The sequence below is a fragment of the Grus americana genome, chromosome 3 (genome assembly GCF_028858705.1).
Source record: "Grus americana isolate bGruAme1 chromosome 3, bGruAme1.mat, whole genome shotgun sequence".
Lineage (NCBI taxonomy): Eukaryota > Metazoa > Chordata > Aves > Gruiformes > Gruidae > Grus > Grus americana.
In genome coordinates, this window is record NC_072854.1 from 47,100,836 (window position 1) to 47,125,288 (window position 24,453).

Here is a 24,453-nt window from a genome sequence, read left to right on the forward strand (position 1 = left end):
GGTTGGGTTATGGATTATGCCTCTGATCTTCATTTGTGAGATGAGCAATACAGTCTTGTACGTGTAGGTTAATAATTATGGTCATAGTTGTTTGCATTAGAAAGAAAGAATCCCTATTTTTTTTAGCTAATATGAAGAAAAAATAATAATTATATAAAATAGACAAGTGACTTAATTGCAGTTGATAAAGGGACTGAGACCTTTACTATCATTGCATTAATGATATTCAGATATTCATGGTACATCAACAATGGTCATGTTATCATGCAAATCTCCCATAAATTCTAATATACATGTACAGTTTGAAGTTTGTTAATCACATAATAAAAATATTTCCAAATAATGCTTGACAACACTATATTAATAGTGTCTGTTTGTATTAACTACACCAAATTGATGAAAGGCAGGTGCAAGATCTCTATACAACACTAAAAATGTGTAGGTAGATAGCATAGCATTGATGCAACGTTTCTGTTCAAGCGAAACAAGTACTGCTTCTGACAAAAATATCATAGTGCCTTTAAATCATTGATCCAAATAATTTTTAGCAATTCTATTTCTGTCTCAGAGACGTTAAGAAATTTTTACGTACAGGACAACTGCATCTCAGTGAAGCTGAAAGGTAGTTCTAAATCACATAGGACATTTGTGGCAGAGCTGGAAATAGAATATAGATTCCTTAGGTATGAGGAATCATTTTCCTTAGGTACAAGCCAACTTTTATTCAAGTATGGATATATTTTCCTGTATCATTACTTTATATGCAACATACAAAAGAGCAAAGAAATCAGCAGCCATCAATACAGAAGTGTATCTGTGTTTAGATTTAGTGTTTGGGTCAGTGTCACTTCTTCCATTGGAACAGGGTTGTTATATTCAGCTATTAGCTTCTTCTCTAATTTGATAAATTACTTCTATTTTCAGAAGCAACTTCTAAAAAAATGCAACCTTGTAATAAAATGGTATAGTGTACCCTGGGAGGGAATCTGAACCAGTATTTATGGTTTAATTGAGGCTTAGTGTACCCGGATTTTATCTACAGCTCTACTGCTGACTCTGACTTTCAGTGTCACTTCAACTTTTTATGCTGTATTTAACCCACATTTAAAATACTACTAGTGATGATTACCCTCTTAACTAAGTGTTTTGAACTCTCAGGAAGGAAAACTGCTAAATATTATTATTGGTGTGGTAATGAATTTATGATAGGGCTACCACAGACACAGCTTAATTAAAAATCTGATTCTGCAAGGATACCAAATATAGTCTAAGATCCCAAGTAAGTAGTGTAGAAGATGCTCAATCTCCTCACATAAAAGGAGAAATATGAAATTATTATGATATCCAAGAATGAGTTTAATTTGTTCAGCTCCAACACCCAGTTGATTATAGCTTTGATACAGTATTTCAGTACTCTATTTTTTAATCCTGCATCTTTTTTGTTAATTCCATTTTCACTAAAAATGAAACAAAACCAACAAAAAAAATTAGCCTGACTTTGAAAAACAAGCAATAAAAATGAAGAGTAAGCGATTAGAAAGTAATATTCTTGTGTCTTGTAGCAGAACAGGGAATTTGTAATTTGTAAGTCCATACATTAGAAAGTGACAAGAATATCACTTCATAGAATTCTGTTACCGTTGTTCAACTGGCTTCATAATATGCTTTTAATTATACTGATTGATATTGCATCCTTCATATTATTTATCAGACTCTGATTTATGTCTACTTCTTTTTTAAAATAATTTTAATTTCCTACATTTTATTTGCATTAGTTAAATGAAAGTTTTTATTTTACTTTTTTTTCCCCCCTGCTCTCATCCATTTGTACTGTCTACAACATTTTCCTGAGATATCAAAGTCATAACCAACATTCAGTCACATCTAAAATGGAGTCAATAAATTCTTAAAAATACTCTTCCCTAACATTCATAACTGTCATGGTTTAGCCCCAGATGGCAACTAAGTACCGTGTGGCCATTCGCTCACTTCTCCCCGTCCCGGTGGAATGGGGAGGAGAATCGGAAGAAAAAGGTAAAACTTGTGGGTTGGGATAAGGACAGTTTAATAGGACAGCAAAGGAAGAGAAAAATAACAAAACCAATATCAGTAAAACATTATACAAAGCGGGTGACATTCAATGGAATTTGCTCACCACCCAGAAACCAATGCCCAGCCTGTCCCTGAGCAGCAATCTCTCCTCCCCAGCCAGCTCCGCCCCTTATATACCGAGCATGACATCATATGGTATCGAATGTCCCTTTGGCTAGTTTGGGTCATCTGTCCTGGCTGTGTCCCATCCCATCTTTGTGTGAAAATTAACTCTATCACAGCTGAACACCAGAACAGTAACTGATATAGCATTTATTTATTCTCTGGTGGTTTGTTTGTTTGTTTGGGTATTTTAATCCTAAATTACACATGTTTTTCTATATTCCTCTTTCCAAAGATTTGTCATTATTTGACTGCATGGACTGGACTATAGTACCTTTGTCATTTAGGCGTTGAAAGATCAAAGTTTGCTCTTTCTATATCTATAACCAAATTACATTTTCTTCAAATGATTTAGAGTTACTACTTTCTGTCATCCATGTCTAACAAGCTCCACTCTGTCTTTTGTTTCTTCTTTATTTTCTTTCATTTTACAGACCAAGTATCCACATGTTCTTTTTGCTGTCAGTCCTCTAGAATGTGCACATATTCTTGTCATTTTGCAATTATTTGGCAAAAAAAAGGACTCAGAAATAAAATGCTGATCAGCATAGTTCACCTAGAGGTAACATTACATATTTTTTGTATGTAAGAAGCAACCTGATCAGTTGCTGACTGTCTCTAGTCAATTAAATAGTACATACACTGAGATATACAATGTTAAAACCACTGTCATACTTAAAGATTTAGATTGGCCTTCAAAGTGCATAACCACATATATGTTTAAAATACATGCCATATGATATGGATGTTTTCAGTTTACAAGGAAAATAATATTTAATTTTCTCTTTAATAACGCTGGGACTGTAGTCTGTGCTCTGACAGCATAACCATCTTCAGGTTTCCACTATTAATGAAGGTTCCAAAATTCTGCCCATTTGATGTTACTGTTCTCAGTTGTCTTCAAACCTTGACCTCCATGAACAGTTTTGGCTCACTGCCAGAAAAAGCATTCCTCTTCTATTATGGGCAATGACATGATATTCTCATTTCACTTTGCGAAAGAACAAGGGTAAACCGTTATCATGCATGTGGGAAACATAGCTGCATATTTGAGGGTCAGACCATCTCATATTGTTTGTACTGCGTTGCCTTTGATCCAGCGAGGCCTACGAACAACAGCATAGATTTTTTTAGCTCCTCCTTTACCTTTAATTTCCCCTCAGTTTCTCAGCCCCAATCAGTCAGCGTAGGCAGGGGGCAGGGCAGACAGCTTTGCAGGCTGACCCTAGCCCCTGGACTGCTCACCGGCTGTCCCAGCCTTCCTCTGTGCTAGCATGGTTGATGGTAAGCAAACGTGGCGCTCTTCCTCTGTGGTCTGGGGGGCCCGAAGTTAAAGAGAAACCATGTAATTATCCTAGGCTTCAGAACTGAAGACATGGTTCTTAATCAAAGCTCCTGATTGCTTTCCTAAATGTAGCCATGTACACGTACCCTTTCTAGTTTTGCTTTGTAAGGCTAATAGCAGAAGAACTGCTTTAGAAGGTGTATAAAACATGCACAGGATAATTTTTGTTTAGCACTCAGGGTTTGCCTAGAGAGACAAATACTGTATTTCAGTCCTTTCACTCTCACTGTTTATATGCTTTAATCTAAACAATTGGATTAAAAGTACTCAGTCATGAGTGCAGACAGCAGAACACAACTGCCCTAACTGCTCATCTACTAGGTATTTTTTCTCTTTTCCTTCTCCCCCTGACCTCTCCATCTAGCATGTCTGTTTGAACAGCAGAGTGTACTTCAGTCCTCTCTCTGGTTATACATGCTCCTGGGATGTGTGAGAGATGGCTTTAGAGCCTGGACATAGAATAGATCTTAAGATTTCCATTTTCTGAATGACTATGGTGTGTAATAACATCATCACTATTCCTCTACTGGACCCAAATAGCTGTTATTACATTTTTTACAGGGATATATCACAGGGTTACTTTTTTTTCATAGGTATGATGGTCTATCATTTTGTTTAGTTGAAGTTTCAAAACTTTTTGAAACCAAGCTCTGGAAACATGACTTCTATGAATGAGTCAAGAATTTGCTTGACTAGATCACTTAGGAAAGCCCAGGTTCGTGACAGAACATACATTTAGGAAGCATTAAAGGTCCCTTTTAAGCCAATGGATATTTCCAGTTAATCATCTTGCAGCAATTTTATTTTGGTAAAATGTTCCAGGCAAAAAAGTATGGGAATTTTATGTGATACGTCTGTCAGAAATAAATGCCTAAAGCCTATATTTGAGAATGACAGCATTTTCTTTTGCATAACATTATTTGATTTTCTTAGAACATTTACTTTTGTCCAAACTTTGCCTTTTCTACTCTGCAAAGTGACATCTCCTTGATTTATTTTATTATCACATTTTCAAGAACTATCAAGCAGTTCAATGATTACATTAATTTTTCATAACCTCACTTTCACTTTCAAACGTATTGCTTGTCAACATAATTACTTTTTGTAATCAAATGAAAATATTTACATGTACTTTAAGAATCACCTGTATCTCAACCTAATTTACTTTTTAAAATTTAAATCTAATCGCAAATTGCATTTCAGAAATTATTGATGTCACATTTTTGTTTATTTAAGTGATAGAATTGTATGTAAGGATATTTGAGAGTTAACACACTTTAAACCAATACAGAAAATGTTCAAATTGGAAATAAAAAGAACAAACAGGTGTTCAGAATTTTAATTAGCAAAAATATCAAGATAAATAATGCTAATTTTTAGATATTCAATGCAAATAAAAACCCTGAATTTCCTGTAAAATCCAAGGGCTAAAGAGAGTTTTTAAAGAGAAGTGGCAGTTTGCCAAAACTGTATCTTGAACTGTGAGTGCAATGTGATCATAAAACTCTGTAGAAGAAAGATAGTATACATCATGATTTTTAACTGTCTATTTCTTTTCAAGAGCATTCATGTGCATTTTCAGGACACACCATTTTGAAACATTTATTTTGCAAATGTTGATAGTGAGTCTTCTTGTCATGGGCCAGAGCTTTTCAGGCAGCAGAGATTTCTCTAAGTGTATGGCAGTTCAAGAGAAGCTACTTATATAATAGCATATCCAGTACCAAATTAACTTATTAGAACTGCGCTGTTGATAGTAGGAAATGTAAACTGTTAAAAACTTGTTTTTTTCTTGCTGACTCCCTTATCTTAAATTGATCAACTCTTGAAGTTGTCATGAATGGTTCTCTAAAAGGAAGCATTTCTCACCTATCGTTTCTTGCACATGGAAGCAGCAGTGACACAGAAAAAAGAAAGATTCAGGAACTCCTCTGCAAAACTCACTAGATAGAAGGACGCTAGGAACACTCAGAAACCCAGCTAAACCTTTATAGTGTTTTTACTGAGTAGAGATATTGTCACTACAAAAAACAGGTAGATGTTGCAAAAGCGATAAGTGGAAAACCCCAAATATTCTGTACTTTGACTAATACTCTGGATATTGCAGCTTCTGAAGGTGGATACAGTTCTAACATAGCAGCTCAGCTGGAAGTGATACTAGACTGGTAAAAATTCAGCTATGACCAAACAGACAAGGCAGTAAAAAGAGCTTATGTTTTGGCAATAGTAACAGAAGTGTGGCTAGTATGGTAGCAACATGAAGTAGGCACTTCCAGTAAAGCATGAAAAACAAAATGGAAAAGAGCAACTTGTCAGAGGGGTAGATAAAGGAGAAAAGCAAAACAAGACAAATAGATGAACAGAGGCAAATATGTTTCAGTTTACATGTTTGTTTCTTTGCACACCGAAATTTGCTTTAGCATTGTCTCCGAGTGACTAATTATCTAGATCTATAAGCATGCGGTGCTTTGAAATTCATAGGAGTTACTGGAAGAAATGCTGCTGCATGAATCATTTTTTTATCTTTTTGTTCATGTAGCATTGGAAGGATTAATACAAACATAGGAAGGGCATACACATTAAAAATAGCAAGGAAACAAATCAACAGTTTTTTCAAGGTAATTAGGCACTGAAAGGTACAGAAAGTACCAACTGCATTTTTCACAAGCTCATAGACACCAGCAATATCTGTAGACATCTTACCAAATTTTTGAAATCTGGCTGTAAGACTGCAGATATTCTGTACATGTTTGGGTATTACTGGAAAAACTGGACCTTTAACAAATGCAAAATTTCTGTCAATATATTCTGCATTTTCCTTAACAGACTATTTTGAAACAGCCTTTTGGGACCTCAGTTTTTGCTCTGCAAATATATAGCCATGATTTGTAGACTTTAAGGAGATATTGGTTTGTTTGGGTTTTGGTGGTTTTTTGGGGGTTTTTTTTGAATTTTTTTCCACTACCTTTCTTCATTGAAAGGGAGGCTATTTGATACTATAAGAAAGAGGTAACCATTTTTATAAAGTACTCAAAAGTTAAAAAAAGGACTGATGATGAAAATTACTCTGTTTTAGAAAGTGACCTAAACTTCACACTGAAATTTAATCTGGATACTAATTAAGCTTCAGTCTTCCACTGCAATGATTGAAAGAGGCTATAATCTGTTTGGGAACCTGTTTAAAGTTCATTTGAAGGTCTCTGTCTGGTCTGAGATTGCCAAGAAATTTATTTCTCATGCAAAAATTGCCTTAAGGATTTCTGACAGTACATTGGTGTCACTTTTGTATTGACCAGTGCCTTCTGGTTTGGATCACTGCTCATTCGGGAATACATTTATCATCTCATTCATGTTTCTGTAATATTTCAAGGCATAAGGAAAAAGAATTTATTATATTAGAATGCAAACCTAAGATATAGCTTGATAATTTGAAATAGATGGTTAAATCTAAAGATACAATAAGTGAGTTCTCCACCTCTTAAAGCTGCTTTTTCATTTTGTTTTTCATGCTTGACTGGAAATGCCTCTTTACATTGCTGCTGTAATATTCATGCTTCTGTTACTATTGGGGGGGAGGGAATGGGGGAGTACTCCTACAGTGCCCTGTCTGTTTGATCTTAGCTTGGTTTTTGCCATTCTAGTATCACTTCAACTAAGCTATTGCTTTAGAACTGTTTCCACCTTCAGAAGCCACTACATCCAGAGTATTAGTCATAGTAGAAAGCATTTGGGTTTGCTCACTCTGAAGATAGCACAGAATGAAATGTAATTTACCTTATAAATACATCTGACTACGGTTTGGCTTCAGGCTTTCTTCTGTGTACTCTTCTTTTATCACCAAATCAACCAAGATCTTGTAGCAATTCACACAGCAACCCAGAACTCATGTCTTTGTCATGCCCTGTCCTCCAGCTACTCAGTATGAATGCTACTTGCAGTCAGGATTTCTCCCAAATGAACTTCAGTGCAATGTGCACATTTATTAATTGATGTACCTAGTCTATTAACAGAAATCTTAGTTTCTATGCGCCACGAGGTCTGTTTCTCTCCATATGTTTCAGGTAAAGAAATTATTAAATGGTTTTCCTAGCTGGGCGGATCAGGCTTGCCACCTGAAAGGTTGTAAAAAAGAAGCTTATTCACTAAATGCAGTCAAAAAGGCTGGTTGTATTGTTCTAGGAATCTGTGGGTTAGGCGTATGAAGCTTTAGAACCGTTAATTATACAAATTTGTGGACAAAGTAAATTAATGCTGTTCTTCCGTCTTTCTGAAGACTAGATGAAGGTCAATGAAATACTTTGGTAAGAACAGCGTGGCTGAAGAGAGTGATCAAAAATATACCTCGCACAGTATGGGAATTCATGGTGGCACACTTACAGGCTCCCTACAGAAAGGGGCAAAAGGTAAATACAAATAAAGGCAAAAATAAGTAAATAAAGGCAAAAGTGGTAGTAAATACTGCACCTAAATATTGGGCCTTTTTCTTCAAATAAATCAGTAAGCCCAGATTTTCTAAGGCATTTAATCATCTTCCACTGATTCAATTAAAATTATAAGAGAATCTAGGCTTGAGTACAAAGTAAAAAGATTTTTTACAAAAGAGTATAGCAAAACTAGCAAGATATGAAATGCACTAGCACTCTGGAGGTACATTACCATGCCTTCCTCATAATTAATTAATGATATTTAATTATTTGCAAGGATTCCTTTATTTTCTGACTCCCCAGCAGAATGCTAGTGAGAATATGCAGAAAATTCCAACATGAGTCACTTACTGCATACAAAACATCTTTTTTTTTACTGTAGTAGTTATTGATATTTGTAGATGAGTGTTTTTAAATGAAGCAGAAACACAGGTTCTCGCATTCCCTGATGAGCAAGTTATAGTTAACAGTGACCTCATGGATGATAGTGCACCTACATCATCATGAAAAGGAATCTATAATGGGAACGAGGCTGCTATTGCATAAAGCCTCATTGACTCTTGGTACAAATGACAGCATAATTCAGTGCTCAGCTTAAGCATGCTCTCTTTTGCTTTTTGCCTAACTTCATTACAAGATAATTGTTTTTGCCTTTTTCCCCATATCTATAGAGTCAGTCAATCCATAAGGAGTCCTGAAAACATGGCAAAACACGTGCTCAAATATGGACAGATAAACACTTCTTTGATACCTTTCCTCTAGCCAGTGCATTTGCGGAGTGCTCTAGTAAGGTGTATTAAGACTTACCTCCCTCTAGTGAGAAAAGGTAGCAATTTCACTTTTTAGTGCAGCTTTTACATCATGATATTCTCTTCTGATTTTTTTTGTAAGGCTTCCTCTCGTTCAGCTTCTCCTTTTACCTGGAACCCTCCTGAACTTTCTTTCACCACTGTAGGTGGTGTCACTAATTAGCTTATTTTATAATTCATCTCAGCTTTGAATGTTAATATATGTCATGTGTGAACCATTTTGTGACTAATGGTTCACGCCATTATTTCTTGTGAACATATGTTGTTTGTTTGTTGTATGGCGTGGGCAGAATACTGAGTATTCCTTTGTTCCTGATTCATTAGAAATGCTGCCCAATTCATAATTTATTATTTCTCCTAGACTTTTTTTTTCATGGAGACAGTTTCTCTGCAGCTGTTCAAGAATTAAAGTTCACCATGTGTACAATGTGATGATGAAGGCAAAATGACTGTTTGCAGAAAGGAGGGATCAAAAACTTTGTAGACTTAGAGAACTATAGTATAAAAGCCCCGGTTTCTACCAATTTCCTTCAATATTTCTAAATACAATAAAGTCTATGTCTGTCTCAGTTCCTGAATGTTTTTGAACACATACAGTGTTTCAGAGGTATGATTATCTGATTCCATAAAATATAGTTGAGAATTTTAATACTTTTACAATTAACACTAAAAGTGCATAATACTTTCATCAGGTAATGCTGGTATAGTGGTATAGTGTATAATATTATTTGTAGCATGATCTGGAAGCTTGTGACTGCATTTACTTCTGGGTTTTGGTTCAGTAGCATCATTTTGAAACAAGTCCTTTAATCATTGTACTTACTGCAAATTGGCTTGGTTTTCAGAATGGTTTCAGAGTGCAAACCTTACAGACAAAGCTGAACCAGAATGTCTGCTTCAGATGGACAAATGTGCTCCCATCCAAATAAGACTTGTTTAGTCCTCTGGACAGCTTCAAAACAGATACATGGAGAGGACTCTTGGTCCATGGGGGCAAGATAAATCTGGTCTGAGGTAGAAGACTGGAACAATATATAGTGTAGATATAGGGGCTTTGATACTAACCAATTGATCCTACTGCCCTGGATTACTTGCTAATACACAGTACTATGGTATAGCACAGCTCTTCAGAGCAAATACTACTTGTTCCTGAACACCAGACCTTGGAACGGCTCAGGATTTGCAACAATCAAGTGATAACTTTATAATGAAAGATGATAATGACAAAATAGCATTTGAATAAAGGACAATTCTGAGATCATCTATTTTGTGCTTAACAAATTGGAGGTTATTTGTACAACCTCTTGGTTGATGAGGTGAGGGACTAATTATAGTGATTATGCAATCAAGAATAAATACAACCCTCTCTCATATATTGTGCAAGTGAACAAGGAAAAAAAAAAAAAAAAGTGAGTGACTAAGGAAGAAGATAAATGTAAGTATTCCGGTCATGCTAGGCACTTGTGGAGACATGGAAGCATGCAGATGTTGTCTTCCTTATGTTCATTCTATTTTATCATAATTCTAGAATATGTTCTACCGAACTTGCTACTGAACTACCTGCTCTACTGGCAAAAGGAATAGCTATGAATGTCCAAACATTCACACTTTCAAATTCAGCAAGTTCTGAAGTCCTTTCTTAGATGTACATAGACAAATCTCTGCCTTAGATAGCAGGTTTGAATACAAGGTCAGGGATCTCATCCCAAAGATCACCTCGCATGCTCAAGTTTGATCAAAACTCTAGGTCAAGCCCTAATGTGCTTCTCATGTCATTTGTATTAGAACTTTAAAGCAACCTGGATAACTGTTGTTTGCTCACTGAAATTCAACAGCCCCTTTACAACCAGCTCAAGGAGGAAATTCTATAGCTTTGCTGGCAATGCAAATGAATGTAAATTATGGATTAGCATAGAGTAGGTGAACAAAAAGAATTCACTGATTGTCATTATAAAAAAGAGCAGAAGACATCAAATGAAATCATAAGTCAACATATTGAAATGTAGCTGAAGTGTGGAGATCATTGCCTTAGACACCTCAGACATTCAAGAGAGCTAATACGTGCTCAAAAACTCATGAAAGTTTTCCACAAGAACTGATAAATAACTTTGAAAACATCATCAGTGGTCTTTCTACATTATTTCTGGTTGAAAGCAAATGACCAAAGCTTGTAAAGCTATGTTAGGTAGAATACAGTCATGCCAGGTGATGGCCAGAATCCATAGCTCTGGTCTGGTCACACGTTTCTGTCTTCTGAGAGACAGTGTTCACCCAGTAGACTCAGGATTAAATATTTACTTATTTATTTACTACAAAAGAATAAATTGTCTGTAACTTCACAATTTTACCAAATGAACAAACCCACACAATTAGTAGTAAGACTTATACATAATTAATCAGTGTAACTGAAGAGGTATCTTAGCTGCTTTTTATCTCTGGGCAGAAATCCAGCATCTCCACAGTAATTCACTTCAGGCTAATAGACAGTATCTCTTTAAACATACTTAACCTTGCCCTTACTAATACAGCATGCGAGCCTAATGTTGGTTTGTCCTTTGAAATACAGTGCCATGCATTTGTAACAAGCACAAGATTTTATTTTTTTTCTTACCAAAAGCAGCAGAAGGAAGACCGCAGTGCCAGGAAGTAGAAAACAGAACATAAACATGCCGGTATAGCATCAGACTTTTTTTCCAGTAAATACGGCAGACCTTCAGGAGAGCTCCTTGCCTGGACTTCCAGCTTTGCAACAGGTAAAAAGTGTCCCCTTAAGTATCTGTTAGGTATGTCTTGAAAGGAATAGGTATATATTACTTTAATAACACATATGGTCTGATTGAAAGGGACTGAAGTTTTACTTCCGGAACACTGCAGATGTATTCTGATAACTATCTTCATTTAGTATACTACATTTTGCTTTACTGCTACCAGAAGTTTAATTTTCTGTGTTCTTCCTCTTAGTACTTTCCTTTTTCTTTACAAGTTCACTCACATTGAAAGATGCACACGAAAAAGCTCCAGCCATTGTGAGATGAGAAAACGAAGTCAACGCAGAACTACTAAGGACAAATTTGGCTCTCTGAGGAGCTGCATTTCCTGAAAAGAGGAGCTGTGATAAGCTCAGGAGTTTGGAAAAAAGGTGTGCATGCAACTTTAACACAACTGAGGGGGTGAGAAGACTGCAGCAGCTGCAGAGCTGCAACAGATATGCTGTCACACTCTCTGAAAGGGGCTCTGAAGGCCCTTTATCCCTGTATGTTTCCTCCTTTCTTTCATTCCTTGCTAAATCTGTGCTTGGAGAGACAAGCTGGAAGACTTTAAATGTGGGTAGTCATTCAGGCAAGAGGAAGTTACTGAAATTGTAAGGCAAGAGTTTCCAGAGAGGAAAGATTGCCCAGTGGTTATTGTACTAACCCTCCACGATGGTAATTTGGACTAAATTTTGTTTTCTATTGCAGACTCCCTCAGATTTTAAAATACCAGTTTAACGTTTCTATCTTTGTTCCCGTTCTGTAGAGTGGAACTAATAATGCTATTATGTTTCTAATAGAGAGTATCACTGTGACACACACAGGTAGAAGGCTGGAGGAGAACTTGTATGTGTCTTGAATTGGAGATGATAACTCTTTGTTTTCTAATATATTTGTACTTCTAAAGTAGCATATCTTGGATAGCCGATTCATGCCTACAGAAGAAATGAATGAATGAAAAAGCTTATTTACCTCTTGTCCTAACAGCCTTTGCTGCTTCCTAAAGCACAGAGGCTCAAACCTGGGCTTGCAAGGACTATATTTTGTCCTGCATCATATGGTTTATTATATGTTTCATTCACTTTTTTTTTTTTCTAGTCAAAACATAACTGTATAAAAATATATGTTGACATATTTTAAAAATAACATGACTTTCATTCCATAATATTTCTCCTAACATTTTTAATAAAAATTATAAGAAATCATCCAACTCAAAATCACACCAAAAAGGTTTGCTATTTTTCAAATCTGATTGATTAAAGTCTGTTCAGCTTCACATATTTAGTATTTGCAAAACATACGATCAGGGTAACATTGACAACTCAAATATATGTATGCAGAAAATTTCTCAATACATTGTGTGCATTCCCTAAATCATTCTACCAGCTGCAAACCAAACTGTGGACTGTTAGTTCCATTGTGAGCTAACAAGTCAGAGATGCATCCAAAAATTGCTAGGTGAATCCCATTGATTTCAATAGGCCAAAGATATTTCTTGTTAAGGTGTTGTCAACAGCATCCCTCTTCCTTATCTCACAAAATACAGTTTATTGTTTTTTTTTAAAAAGTAGTTTTATTACATGTAAGTAGTGTGTGTGTTTCATTTGAGGTTATTCAGCAAATCTTCCCTGATAAACAGGAGAGAGGGGAGATTGTGCAGATTATGAACCACGTATTTTAGGTGGACTAGTACTCTTCCATTACACATGGAGCAATAAACACCAAGAATACATTTGGCATCTGAAAAATTGTTGATAAATATAACTTTCTGATTACAGTTGCAACAGAGAGAAAACCTGGAGCTTCTATAAAGCTGAGCTGCAAAGACACTCAGCCAACAAAATTATTAGAATTCCAAAGTCATCTATTTTTTCTCTTGACTTTTCTCAACCTTCCAGTTTGTATTGAGCTACTCAGACTAATGTTAAAAAGATGTAGATATGGTAACTTTTCCTTAATAGTGTCCTTTCCCATAATAAGTGTACATTATTAGGACACTTTCGTCTCCTGGGAAGATTTTCATTTGATTTAACACACATATATAAACCATTTTATGAATAATGTATTTGGAGCTAGATCCCCAAACACAGTTAAGAAAGGAAGTAATAAAGAGACAGTCTGTTTCTGAAAGTGTGCAAAAGGACTCCCTAAAATCATGTCCCCTCTGTTGCCGTAAATATGCTCCCAGCTGGCAACCTCTGTCCAAAGAATAGGTGGAATAAGGTTTCTGCCACTGTTAAGCAGTAGCCAACAGAGCTGCTAAGTAAAAACCTTAAAGGGGCATGACAGATTGCTCAGTTCTCCTTGTAGAGAATAATGTAATCTGCTGTGAGGTGTTTTACACAATGCCTCCTGCTGCTCCATCTGGGCTGCTGAGCACCGATGGTACACTCCATTGTGTACAAGTCAAATACGAAGGCAATTCCTGACAGCAGGATCTTTTTATGAAAAGATGGACACTGAGGCGTGCAAGTAGTATTATATTTCAGTTCCTAATTATTCATTAAAATATTAAGCTGAATTTACTATTGAAGTCATGAGGCAGTTAGGAGCCTAAAAGCACTTTCTGAACTCGCAGCAAAAATGGTATGGGGAAAATGGTGGTGGTAAGTTAGTTTAAGCTGGTAAAGGATCTGAAATAGAATACATTCAGAACCATAAATGACCTAGAATTTTATTCAATGCATAGCTGTTATTTGCTGTATCATTCTCCAGTGGCAAAACCCCAAGATTATTCCATTTACTTTTTCTTCCTACAGTTACAGTTAACAGAACTTTCACTATAATTGTTGTTTTCTCCAGTTATAGACAGTGAACAGAAAGCATATCCAAAGCAAATGTATTTAAGTATGCGAATGATAATTATATATTCCAACAACCAACTATTTCTCATGTTAATATATAAAGCTATCATCCAGTTCTGTATCATGAGGACTTGGAATTCTTTAGGCTGTTGCCTGTGGCCTCCAATAACTTTGAAGGACATACACAGACACTAGGGGCTCTGAAATTACGTGCTGATTTGGGAGTTTAACCTTTGCCTTTGCTGGGCAAAGCCCTCATTTATGAACAGAAAAGGTCTGTCCAGAAGAGGACTCTAGAATTCATATCTTGAATTTTAGATGTATTTAATGGGCAAAAGAGGCTTATGGACAAATTGTAGTTTTCTGGTTATATAAATCTTTCTGAACATCTACATTAAGAATAACAAAATATGAACAAATGCATTCTCCTATATTCCCTTGCATACTGTAGGCTTTATTTTGTATACCTGTGACCTATTGTAATTACTAGTGAAGGATAGATGACTGAGTTTAGTTCAGTAAGACTCAATACTAAGCAATATTGTCTGATAGGAAAGTTTCTAAAAATGGGTATTCTCGTGGTTTATGAATTATCATAATTCATAATGATAAGGAGGGAAAATAGAAAACTCAGATATTTGTAGTCAGGCTTTACTTTTATTTGCAAAACATTCATTTAAAGAAAATTTTACTTAATAAAATTGAAGTATATAATTGCATGAAATCACAATGAAATAAAGTAGTTCATGTGAATAGCTCACACTGGCCCACCCCCCCGAACACAAAAAAACCACCCCAAACAAACAAACCCAACCCCCCCCCACCACCACCACCAACCAACCCGCAACCAAAAAGTATTATAAAACATCACAGATTTTCAGGAAGAAAACATCTCGACAGAAGTTCTGGCCTCCCTTGCACCCAGAGACTTAGAAGTTCAAATGAAACAGTTCAAGGCAGAAGACCTGCATGTCCAGAATGATACCACCAGTCTCTTGTCATCAGATCTATCACTGGACAGTAATGCTCATGGTCTGGTGAAATATGTCACTCTCTGGGTACATCTGCTGCTCCAAACTCATTATGATGATCAACTCTCATGTGACAAGGGCTTGAGAAAGCAAATGCACACCCTGGGATGTATCAGAAGGGATATTTATCAGAGGGTTAAGCACTAGTTTTATTATGCAGGACACTCGTTACTTGATCTAAAGAAACTGAGAAGAAACTGAGCAGTTACGGAGAAGGACAGCTGGGTTTATGAAGGGAACAGAGATCCTCAAAAGAAAAAAAGTAAAAAGCTTAGTAAAACAAGGGGTGAGAAATTATTTTTGTATCCATAGAGAGCATAAATTCCAGGGAAGGAAACAAGATATTTGCACAATGGTGAATCAAAATAAGCTGGTTGGAAATTACAAAATTCCTAGTTATCAAACCAAAAAGATTTTCTAATTGCATTCCAATGGAACTAACAAGGGGTCACAACACATTTAAGAAAAGGACATGACATGATTATTATTCCTAACAGTGGAAGTCTAGACTCGGTGACCCAAGAGATTCTTTCTAGTAGGCTCTCCTTTTTCATTTGGGCATACGTCATTTGGGCCAATTACATGCAGAGGTAGATAAAATAGGATTCAATACTAAAAGATGGCAAACCAAATTAATACAGGTATAACTACTATTCTTCTACCCAATTTAGTACACATTTTGAAGCAATGTCAGCTTATTAGCCCTGAGGCAGATCTCACTTTGTACACATACTATTTTAAAGGCAGAGACAGTGAAAGCATAAACACTTGTGCATTTGAACTATAGTCTTTATTTATGTGGAAATACACAAAAGCTAACTTCCAGGCAGAATTATTTATGATAGTCCAAGAAACATTCAGTTTCTTTCCAGTACTGTTTTCTCTCTTCAACCAATCTCAATCTGAAAGTTGTGAACTTTCATGGAATCACAGAATCATCCACAAGGTCACAGAAGCAACATTTGCAATGCTTCAGCTTTCTGCCAGCTTACCCACAGAATATCTGTAGCTCTCCAGTCAGAAGAAAAGTTACAGTTTTGTCATGATGTCCAGCTGCTATTCATCTGGAAAAAGATAATGAAAAAGAAGTACAGATAATTGTGCTACTCACATCTCCTCATGGTTACTCGCTGTCATTTGACACTGATCTCGCCCTCACTATATCAGTAATACTACTTGTGGAAATGGTGTGTTAGCAGGAATTTCTGGTTTGTTTCCATGTTTTCAAAATGGCAATTCTCCTTCCAGCTATCACATTGCAATATAATTCTTTCCAATAAACTAGTGAAAAGCATCAGTGATAAGCACCTCAAAATATAAATCTGGAAAGAAATGCTGTGTTGAAAGCTAATCTAAAAATATCTTCAGATACAAGTATACAAGAAAGCAATATGCAGAGAAATGTTATTTTCTAGTCAGTGAGAGAGGAGAAGGCAGCCCAAAGAGATCTCATAAAACTTCTGCTGTAACTTCCCACTAAAACTTTTCATCATAGTTCTGCCTCATTGTGCAAGGAAATGAGGTGTCCATAAGATACCCCTGAATTCTCTAAAAAGGACTTCCTTACCAATGACAGTTCTCTTGGAGAAGAAGCATTACTGAAATAATATGTCTTTTCAAGAAAAAGAAAGGTAGGACCTAGGTTATTTTTGCTGGATTACCCGTCATCAATGTGATGGTAACTGTGCAAGCTATATATCAATGGGTGTGTGACTAGCGCAGTCAAATACATACCTGTTTCTAAATCCGTACATACACATATATATGGATTTTTACATCCCTGTATCCATCTTTGCATGCAAGCAGAGAAACTTCTTGCTTAGAGCAGAGAAAAGAACAGGGCACAAGTTGACTCCCCCAGGCTTTTTCATTTTACTGTACTCCTGATCCAGTTCAATATGCTGCATGAAGCAGAGCAAAAAGTTACAAGCCAAATTATATAGATTAAAAACTCATCAAAGCCTATTTCAATCAATGATAAATATTTGGCTTCTGAAGTAGATGGGAAATGCTTTTTTGTTTGTTTGGGGTTTTTTTTGTGTGGGGTTTTTTTGTTTTGTTTTGTTTTGTTTTTTTCCCCCAGGTTTTTTTTTTTTTTTTTCCCCAGGTTTTCTCTCTGTTGCAACTGTAATCAGAAAGTTATATTTATCAACAATTTTTCAGATGCCAATGAAAGCATTGGAAATTACTCACAGGAACTGTATCTTGTCAACTCTGCTTCTCAGGTTTCCATCAGCTGGGACTTTTCAGCTCTCCTCTTTTGTCCTGTCACAATCTTACATCTATTGATGTTTTGATATATGCTATTGAACTACAAACGATAAATAATATTGTAGTCTCAGCTATGGGTAAAAAGAAACATCATAGGACTTCCATGATTATATTTTGCTTAATGTATGATAACTTTGAGCTAAAGAGCTAGGGTAGAACAAGATCTTTTAACACTACTTAGTGACCAAAAGGTGACAATAAAGTAATGACTACCTTGTGACATACCTGAGTAGAATCACTTCCATTTTCATCACTGCAAAGTCATCTTTTGAAAAAAACAAATCTACTTGAAAAGCCCAGAACTGGTCAAAACTGATACAAATAAAGAAAAGAAAAAAATCAGCTAATATTAGTAAGTTTTAGAACTGGATCTCACTTAAGTTTTGTTGTGTAGCTCCTTTATTTATTTTTGATCACCGAAAACAACTCTGTATAAGCTACTACTAGAATTGCTCCTTTTACCTTTTTAAAGAAGCGTGGTTATTACTTTGACATCTTAAGAGGTGAGTGTTTTTTCAAGAAAGTTGTTAAAAAAAAGAAACACCATTTGGTATAAAATTGTATAGGCTCTGATTATATTTTATTCAGCAAGCAAGGCTTGTTAATCACTTTACAAAATGTAAAAAATACAGTTTCTGCCTGAAGAACTATAATCTAGACAGATAAACATGAAGAGATGAAGGGGTGAGCCAAGAGGAAAAAAAATCTACTTTAGCTTATTTGACACAAAGCACGGGGTTTCACCAAGCATAGAGAAATGGAGTAACAAACTGTTTTAAAAATCTTACAAAACAGGGGCTAGATCCAAAAAAGTATTATTGGAATAACAAAACCTTTAAAACAAAGTGTGGTACATTATAAAATTGTAAAATTTGATATATTATGAGGACAACAAAAACAGGAATGCAGACTTAACTCCTGTAGTAAAGGGTATTAGACAAAATGTTAGCCTATAATGTTTAATTTTTCCTTCTCTAGGTGGCAAGGCAAAGTATTATTTACTCGAAAACACAATATAGCTCTTGATTTGCTAGCAGAGCAATGTCAGCTCCATCAGTTTCTAAAACAAAGAATGGTCAGGCAGACGTGAGCATCACAAAAACCATTAGGACATAAAAATATTTTTCTGATGGAGTCCGAGTACTCAAAGTCTTGCATAGGCAGTAGAAACATCTGTACAACTTCAAAGTGGCATAGTACCTGGTGAGCTAAGAATGGCTTTGAAATGTGGTGCTCGCAGCTAGATGCTTGGATTTCACCTATGACCTTGTAGTGACTGACTAAAGGGATATTTTTTTGTGGTTGTTTGCAGATGAATTAGTGATTAGGGATTTTTAATGGAATCTGTTAGTCCTCAGACTCATGACAGTGCTGAAGTTGTATCAGCTGACACAAACTGACCAAAACTGGTGCCATCTTTGACTTTTTATCAAGCTAAAAAGACTACATGACCTAAGACCCTGTTTTTATAACTATGTATTGCTAAAGCAGAGAAATTTGTCAAAATGAGGAATGGCCTATGTATACTTGACCATGTTTTGTTGAAGGGGATTAAACCTGAACATCTTTCGATCTTTATATTGTGATTTTACTATATATTACTGATTTTTCTCAGCTTTGTTATAGGATGCCTATGGATTGGGGCCAGATATTTTTCTAAAATATCTACTTTATTAAAAGTGCAGTACAGGATTCTGCAGGATGAAGTTGTGACACTGAAGAAAGTTTAGGTGAAAAGTACCACATCGGCTAGGAAGAAATCCTGTTAAATTTAAATTAATATTGCATTTCTATATATGTGTGTATATATATATTCTCTAATCTGCTTCCAGGAATACAATTATAAGCTTGACATTAAGTTTATGAAATAAATCTGTTGTTTTGTTATTAAAGCCATCTGGTTCTGGAAGACAGGAGTGAAAAATGGCGTGAAATTGGTAAAAATAGAATTTTCTGCCCTTTAGGAAGTGATGGATCAATAGAAAACAGGAAGCATCCAGGTTGCCTGGAGAGACTGAGTACCAGAGGCCACAGCTGGGTAAGTTTCAAAAGCCGTAGAAGTGGGTAGGAGGGCAAGGTGAGGGCTTGTGCCTCCAACTGCTGGCTTGGGTGAAGCATCCCACTCCAGTTATCTACAAATAAACTTTAGATAGGTGTATGTTAGTAGCAGCTGGCTCTTTTTAGTGGTCTGGATAGACTCCAAAGACATATTGCAATAGCTACCATAATCACTATTTTTCCATGCTAGATGGTTTATATGATTTAAACACGAAATGTAGTTGTTATGTGTGTGTTAAATAAAATCAATTAAGTGGCATATATAGTTTTGAGCTGGTGACAGGAACACAAAATATGATTTAAAAGTGCAATGCAAAAACAACTGTTTGTTTGTGCTCTGTCCTTCTTGGATGATTTCCTTTCAGCACTGGCAACTCCCAGTATTACCTATGTCCTCAGTGAGTTTCTTTTACTATTTGAGCTAGTGATAAAAAAAAATACAACTGAATAGTTTAGAAAAGAGAGATAATATTTCAAGATACACAGGACCAGTCATTTTTCCACTAGCCATAATATAATTCTGAAGTAATTCTGTTTCTTTCTGTGAAAACATACAATGAGAGAAGAATCGGTGCTCTCACTTCAGTTTCCTTGTGTTTTTTATCCTTATATCTTTCATTAGACTGTAGGTCAGTGGCTGTTGCAGTCACTCTTATGTACTGCTAGTACATTGCTGCCAGATAAATTCTTTGTTTCTAAGTAATGCATGATGAAACACCAGTGTAAAATTAAAGTTGTCAGAGGGTAAGAAGTAAGTTTATGTGGTATGAAGATCAGGCACATTATAGTACACAGCCTGAAGTTCTGAAATAACAGCGTTGCCTGATTTTAGAAATGTCAACAGCCAATATATCTCCCAGACAGAAGGAGAATAACTTTTCTTTGGCAGTATAATGGGGGGGGGGGGGGGGGGGGGGAAGTATATATATATATCAGAAAGAAATAAAACTGGGAGTGATTCCCAAATTAAATATGAAGTGATACAATGTCAAACTCTGCATGTGAGGTATGTGTCTGTGCTTCAGTTTAGTCTTTTTTTTTTTTTTTTTTTTTTTTGGGGGGGGTGGTTTCCAGCTGCCATTCCAGAAGAAAATTAATTTCTTTTCTTATAAGCTCTGTTCTTTTGTTGTGTCTGCCAGATCTGAGCAAGCTTCTTGAATATCTCAGGGAATCTCAGATAGCACTGGGTGCCAATGCTTAGGCAACTAAATCACAGTCCAGATGCTGTAATTGTCAGAAGGATCTTCTTAAACTCCTATGGGAAACTAAAGGGAAAGAAGGCATCTGAGCAACGCACTGGAACCAAGCATGCAGATACTACCTCCAAATAAGCAGAAACATGTGAAGATGTAATGACAACTCCTGCTAGTGATTTCTAGTTAGTTTGTGTCCAAATAATTTGCAATCTAGGCAAACAAAACTATTTGCATTTCTGAAAAATGGAAGTTGGTCATTAAATGTTCTGAAAATCAGTACTTCCAACCATTCATAGAATTTAATTTGAGTTCAGAATGTTCATTATATTTTCTTGTCAGTTACAGCAGTATAAAACCACTTCTCCAAGGAAGTTATGTCTGACTTATATGGGTGTAGCTGATGTTAGATTTGCAAAATCAGAAGGAAAAGCAAGCAAAATGACAAAGCATGAGTGGGGGGTGGAGTCAATTTTAAATGGGGTCCGCCTGACCCCTAGTCTGGTCCAGGAAAAGGAATCCCAGCCAAGGGTCACTTCTGTTGCAGATGCATGCATTCACTTCACCCTAAAGGTAAGCTGTAGTAATAGCTAGTACATTTGTGCCACTTAAGATCTATTTGATCAACTTTTAGTTATCTGATCCCATTGATTAAAATGAGAGTTTAGAAAAATAGGTCACAGGTAGGGGTTTACAGTGTGACATTAAATTTAAGGACTGAATTTTTCTCTTACATTGGGTTTCTTCCAGGTCCTATGTCGTATCTGTCAACACTGAAGATATCCTTCCACATTTTAATGGGACTAGATAAGCATACTTATACAACAGAATTGAGCTATATTATTGTACATCAAAATTAATTATCCTGGACTTTTTTTTTTTTCCAATTTATTTAAGAAAAATAGGGACTTCTAATGTGCAAGTCAACTGATCTATTTTAGATATTTATCTTAAGATGGCAAAAATTGCAGTCTGTTAGGCAAGTTACCTAATTCTTTCATTAACTAAAAGAGTACTTACAATGACTTGCCCAGATGTTTGTATCCAATAAACCCAGACATATCCCTTTTTTAAAAAAATCTTACTAAGTTCTGTTTTAACTCACACTTTACAGAGTCCTTTATCTTTAGAGAATATTTTCACTGTAAATTACAACAGCTTGAACTAAATTAAGACACTACCCATCTTACCCATGTTTCCTGTTTATATTGTCCTAAAATAAATCCAGGGCAAGAGTTGTTCATGTGGACATACATACGTGAAACCTATCTAAAGAATAAAATATATAGAGGTCAATTACTTGTCTAAGCCACTTCATAGTCAATCTACAGACTCAGGCAATGTCCCTACTACTTCTGCCTATTATCATCTAAAAAAACAGTTATTGTTTGGGCACCCAGAAAATGACATATCTTTGAGGCTGGGGAGAGGGGGAGGCAGGAGAAGAACAGGGAATTGCCATTATTTTGAAAGCAGAATTTTTTGTCTTAACACTTTTTGTTTTGGCTTGAATGCTGATTTTTTTTTTCTCCATCTGCTTGTTCATGATGTCTTTTCATATTTCTCACTTACATAAAAACCTCTGCATTGGTCCACATAGCCTTTGTTCCACTATAAGACCAGATCTAAACCCTACATTTTAAATTTGACCATGAAATGTTAATTTCTGAAAAAAAAAATAAAATGCTGCTTTGAGAAGACAGCATAAGGGGGTCAATATCCACTTTTAAAACATTAGAACAAGACATAAACTAAAAAATGCAACCACATTATGACTATAATCCTTCTCACTATTCTCATCCTTATCGACTATTTGTCATGCTATGTCTCGGTGCAAGAGAAGACATTTGGCTCATGAATTCTTTTAAAATTGAATCAAGCAAGGAGCTGAACAGTTGGAGCTCCAGCCAGGAAAGCCACTACAGAGACTGAAATTAAATATGCCTAAGTGCATTTCTGATTATGAGCCAGATTGCTCAGTACCTTGCTCAGTTGTGCTATAGAGATCTATGCTTTATAAATAGGGTTATACTTTTTAAGCTCTTTGTAAAGTAATAATAATAATAATAATAGATACTCTACAAATTAGTTTGTTCTTTTGTAACACAAACTAAGGTTCTGTAAACTGTCCCAACAAGAAAGTGAAGGCAGGTTAAAACTATTCCAATCAGTTTTAAAATTGTTTAAAACAAAACTCTTAATTCTCTACAGAGGAAGTGAAGTAGTCAACTCAAGACTTTTATAACTCACATGCTACAATTCAATCATAGCATATGGGACTGGAAACAGAACTAATTAAATAAATAATATTTGTGGTCAAATACACTTACTCAAAGACATCAGATTGTGCTATATTAAAGTCCAGAAATTGTATTCATATTTATATGATGGGACAAGTAGAGATAACAGGTAACTGTATCAACTGGGTCTATATGTAAAATACATTTTGAAGTACCAATTTATTTATTTTAGGAGCCATAATGAAATTCAAGTACCTTGATCAGAAGGATGAAAATGCTACCTACCTTTGTGGAAGATTCCTCAAAGTGTCTGGAAAATGTCAGCTGGTTCTGAAGACTTGCAAAAGCAGAACTTGTCTGCCTCCCTCCAGTACTTTTTTCAATATAATCATTTCAGCATGTGCTCAGAAACTAGGGTCTCTAACTTGTATTTAACTTTATCCAGGGACCTCTGTGAAATTTTTGGTGAGATTTAGCCAAATGGATCCTACTTAGTGTGTTCAGTACCAACTTACTTCTTCTCCCCACTTTTTCCATAGCCATATCATCATTATTTTAAATGGGAAAAAAAAAAAGAAGAAAGAGAAAGAGAAAAAAAGAAAAAGAAAGAAAAAGAAAAAGAAAAAGAAAAAGAAAAAGAAAAAGAAAAAGAAAAAGAAAAAGAAAAAGAAAAAGAAAAAGAAAAAGAAAAAGAAAAAGAAAAAGAAAAAGAAAAAGAAAAAGAAAAAGAAAAAGAAAAAGAAACAGAAAAAGAAAAAGAAAAAGAAAAAGAAAAAGAAAAAGAAAAGCTCTAAAACTGCTTATTAGCTAAGAAGAGAAAAAGCTTCTTTTTGGACTTTTTTTTGAACGTCCCTTGTCAGGTACCACCACGAAGAATAAAAAACCCCAAACAAAACCAAAACACCTCTGCACAGAAGATACAATTCTATTTGGTCACTAATTAAAATCCTACTTTCCTAAATAATGTCTATTAACTATTTGCTGGGATTAGTTTAACCCGTATTTTATTACTAAATTAGCATATCGATAAAGGGAATTTTCTTAAGGAATAGTTAGGGGAAAAAAATTCTTCTGGATTTAACTTGTTTGTTTTCTTTCAACTGGTTGGTTCCCCCCTCTCTCTTCCCCTCCCCCCCCCCCCCCCCCCCCCAGTTTACTAGTTTATTCTCTATGTTGAAAAAAATTCTTAAAAGCTCCTGTCACAGATAGATTTTAAAACTACATTTTTGAAGACACATCATATACCCCAGAAATTTTTCAAGATCTAATGAAACTTCTGAAAAAGAAGTTTTTTGTATATCACAAGAAAAACCC